Source organism: Eurypyga helias, unplaced genomic scaffold (genome assembly GCF_000690775.1).
Source record: "Eurypyga helias isolate BGI_N326 unplaced genomic scaffold, ASM69077v1 scaffold18559, whole genome shotgun sequence".
NCBI classification, from domain to species: domain Eukaryota; kingdom Metazoa; phylum Chordata; class Aves; order Eurypygiformes; family Eurypygidae; genus Eurypyga; species Eurypyga helias.
In genome coordinates, this window is record NW_010272945.1 from 32,570 (window position 1) to 37,478 (window position 4,909).

Consider the following 4,909-nt stretch of genomic DNA (forward strand, 5'->3'; position numbering starts at 1 on the left):
TTTTTTTAAAGAAACCTGTTTATACATTTGCAAAATTACCTCTATTACATTAACCACACACACTGAACAGTTACCTTCTATGGCCATTGTTATATATACACATGTGCACACACAGACATCAGACTTACAGACCTATCGATGGGAACTTGTTGAAATTCCATGGCTGAATTTCTCTCCTCCCACACTCTCCCCTTTCACTCAGATGCTGGAGGGCATCTCTGGTTGGCTTAGTGTGCAAAGGAACATGCTTTCTGGTTTAAAAAGTTTGCATCATGGAAGAGACAACTGTCCCGTGAACCAGTACAGTGCTATTTCCAGCCTCAAAATCTGATCTGGTTCTCATGGCTGCTTTTTACAAGGAATGCCCACCTTTCCCCAGAAAAATTGAGTGCAAACTCTGTGTCCTTCTGTTGGCATGTGGTTGCTCTGCCTCTGCCGTGGCAATTCCCAATGCTTAGTCCTGGCTGAGGTGATTTCATCATGACACTGCCATGCCAATTCCACCCCATTACTCAGAGTCCTAATAGTCCATCGGCCCTGAGTGTTAGCACAAAGTTGGTCAGATGATGCAAAAGTGCCTTACAAATTCCTATGCAAAAGAGGAAGGTTACAAACAAAGGGGGTGGACACCCATGGTGTTTGCTGCGAAACTCATTTGTCTCTTGCAAAATAAGATGCTAAATAAGAACCACGAAGAGCAGTTTCTCAGCTTAGGTCACTTGGTCACACCATCAAAATGGAGATTTTAAAAACCCAAACAGGCTGCCTAGTGCTGCTGCTGGCACCCTGCCTACGGCAGTCAGACGCCCAGAAGTCACCACAGAAGCTCTCTCTGAAAGGTGCATGCAGCTTTGCATCCAAGCCCACGTTTTCCATCACACAGATAAGGAACTGCCCAGAATATGACAGAGCTGAATGATGCACTGAATGTTGAATTCTGTTGAATGAAACACTTGGATTTGCTGTCAGGGCACCAAGAGTGGCCAGTGCATCCCAGTGGGTGCAGGCAGGGCAGGCATCCAGTTCCGTTTAGTAGATGCTCCTTCATGAGACATCACCTTTGGGAGCTACACTCTCTTCTGCTTAGTGCCTGCCATGATACCCCATCATCTTCTCACCAAAACTGGTCATGTGACTGACACTGGTCACCCACAGTTTATTATTGTCCAGTAGAAGGAGGGTAAAGGTTTTGGCAAGGTCTTATCTGGAAGCACTGCAAATGCAGATGGTACACATGGGCTGTGACCACCGATGCTCCAGGAATGGCCTGGAAGGAACCTCAGGAATTATCTTGTCCATCTTTTTGCCCCAAAGCAGCATAAAAGCTGTGTAGTAGCCAGGACAAGGTAGGCTGAGGGTGAACGGCTGTTTTGGAGCAAGATTACGGGGAGGAAAGCAAGGTGCCTAGTGGCAAAGGAAGGAGCTCAGACCATCATCTCTACCCCAGTCCCCACAAATCCACCATCTCCTTTGATGTGGGAGCAGAATCAAGTTGTAGTTAAGAGACAGGCAACAGCTACCTTTGGAGGGCTGGACCCGCAAAACCAAAGGGAGATGTCCCGGGGGCCTCATTAACCATTTTAATGGTGATTTTGTGGTCCGTTTCGCAAGGAGCCACAAAAACTGCCCAGCCTGCGGGTAGGGGAGAGCCTCAGTGTGGCCAAGCCCTGCCAGCCCTGTTTTCCCAGGAGAGGGTCTTAAAAAGTGGTTTATGCTCTGGGAGAAAGAAGGCTTGGATGGCTGGGTTGTTACAGCCAGAATCATAACCAAAGGTTGGAAAAACCCCCTAGGCTCTCCCTATCTGCACAGATGGCTTAACAGGCCCCAATTTAGTAAGGTGCTTAAACAGAATTAATTTATCCTAATGCATCTGGGTACATGTAAATCTCAAAGTTGCATGGAAGCCACCACAGTTCCAGGCATATTTAGGGCCAAGGACTTCAGGGGCTTCCCTGGTGAATCTGGGTGTAAGCTGCTGCCTTAAAGCTTTGCTGAGTCCCATCAGCCTGAAAACAGCAGTTCCATCTCTTCCTTATAAAGAGGAAGATTAGTCCCTTTCTACAGCTCTTCAACCACTGACATGCAATCAACCAGGACAAAGCACAGAGACATGAAGAAGGTCTCTACAAAGAAGGCACTTGCGTCTGACTCGAGACTGTGCTGTGCCTGTGTGTGGCCGCTGAAATAAAAGCAATTGTAATCCTTCTCTTCAGAAGACCAAATCACATCAGAGTGCTTCCTTCTTTGAAGCTGATGTAGCCAGTGCTCAGGGCTTCCACCATGTGACTGCCAACTGGCTTTGTGAAAGCTCAGCAGCTGGAAACCGCAAGTGCTGTCCTGAACCGTCTCTCTCTGATGTGCAAGGCTGGGTACCCGGAAGAAGCCACTTCTTAAAGCTGCCAGGAGGAGCTGGAGGTTGAAGTGCAGGTTTGTTGCTTTTGATCTGCATGGAAACAGCCTGGCAGCATGTCATACCTTAGAAGGGATCTCAGGGCTTGCAGCTGGCGGAGGGGCACGGATGGTTGTCCCACCAATGGCATTTTTCTGGCTTTCCAACAAACCCAGGGGCCTGGGGGGGTCTACAGCCCTCAAATGGGGCCTGTATCACCCATATGGCACAAGGTATTCTGCAGTGGGTAGCCAACTATAAATATGGAGAAAAGCAGGGACCAAACCAGATACAGGTTTCCCACAGCTGGAAAAACCGGCAAGTCACTACCCTCGAGGATGAAGGGCTGTGTCTTACCATGAAAAGGAGCTGGAGTCTGTCTCTGTCCTCCTGATGGATGCGAGAGCTTGGAGCAACGGCTGCATCCCAGCACCTCTGGTCACCATCCCTGATGCCTTGTCCCTGCCCCACCGCAGCTGCATCAAGCCAGTGTCATGCAGAAAGCAGACCGCAGCCTGTTGTGCCGCTGACGGCCTGGATTCTCCCTGCTTTCAGCTTGCCCATGGTTATGCCCACCTAGAAAAGCTCATGAAATTTATGTGGTATGGACCTACCTAAAGGCTAACGATGTTTTAGCCCATCCATAAATGCCTTATTCCTAGGCAGTGCTCCAGGTTTGGCTTCAGACCACGCACCCGATTGCCCTCCACACTACTTGCACCACACTTCAGCACAAAATAAAATAAAATTCTGAAACGATTCTCCCTTTCACTTACTAGGAAGAGGTCCTGGTGCTTGGATCACCTTGGACAGAACAACATAAAGGACGCAGCACCCAAAAGCTTGCCTGCTTTCTCCCACCACGTCAGTCTCCCAGATGAAAGTACCTCTCATGGCAAGACGTGCATCCTGATAGAGTTGGACCAATGGAGATAAAAATGGAACTGCAGTATGATTATAATTTCATACAGTATTTATAGTTCTTTTCAACACACTATGAGACCTGTAAAAAAAGATCTTTACTTAGAAGAGACTCCACAAATATTCTAAATCATCGTAGTTCCTTTGCATAATTTTTAATTCAAGACAATGTATTACAAGTTTACAATAGCACTGACCGTGAATCCTCCCACAGCCAGTTAATTTTGACCCAGAAAAGATGCAAAGATGTCTTAGGGCAAGCCATGCAATCACTTGTGATTCTGCGATTAGATCCCTTTGTTAAGGCAAAAAAGGAACTTTATTTGTTTCTAAGCAAATTCAAAAATCTTTATAAGAATTTTAATTAAGGCGGTACGGTACCTTCTTATTAACAAACATTACGAGAATAATTTAATGTCAAATAGGTGTGTCACAGGAATACGAGGAAAAAAGTTTACTCCGGCTAACATTTCTCAACTTGTTTGTAACACTTTGCTTCACTTCTTTGTTTCATCTCCAGCTATCGTTTGCGTGAATTCACCGCGTGCACCAGTCACATCACACCCAGATACTAAACACAATTATCACCTTCCCTAGGCACATAATTTGGCAATAAATGGCTGTCTGCAGCGAAGCATTTCCCAGAAATGCCTTATCTTCAGTTCCATGTATTCTAAGGGGCACATGAAGCTCAACTCGAGCAGCGCCTCGACTTCACATGCATGAACTGCCCGATTTCCAGAGCATCTGCCCCGTGACCGAACTCGTCCTCAGCACCATCGTGCGCAGTTCATGCTCCATTGATAAGGAAACCGCTGACCCCTTCCCCCTCTGCTTGTCAACACGCGAGCCAGCAAACTCGGCTGCAACCGAATCACTCCCAAGAGCCGTAGCCATACCCACGAGAGGAAGAAATGAACGCTTACAAGGACGCTCCCGACAACGTCATGTTGTGCTTTGGCAGATATGCCTTCCTTCTCCCAACCGCCACCAGTCATTGCTCAAGAGCCGGCCGGAGCTGGCGTGAGACCCTGGAAAGGGGCGGCATTGCCGCGACATTTTTGCAGGAGATCCTGAAATGTAATTAAACACTGTGGTGAAACCAAACTGTAAACAAGCCATGAATAAAAACCCCTTGAATTATTTTGCTAAACTATAATTACACAATAAGGAAGCAGATTAATTAAGTAAAATATAAGTCCTGAAACTGAAGCTTGCAAGCAAAGCAGTTTATTTTAATTTCCACATTATTTCGTATGAGATAGAAGTGTTTGCTGTGGGTTTAAAATGTTGGAAGACATTCCTTGCTGCCAGGCAAGCCAAACCCAGTGGATAAATTAAATTTTTGCATCCCAGGCACCTCCTGAAATGTATATAAGGAGAAGAGCTCTGCCTCAGAGAAGCTAAAGGAGAGCTCCTTCTTTCACTCCCTGCTCCTTTCTTGCTCTTGCTTTGCCGTTACTGCTTCACTTCCCGTGTCCCCCAGCCACCATGAGTCGACAGTGCTACACCTCCAGCTCTCTCCTGGGAAGACGGGGCTTTTCCTCTGCGTCCGCCGTCTGTGGCCTCGGCAGAGGCAACAGCAGCTCGGCCTCCGTC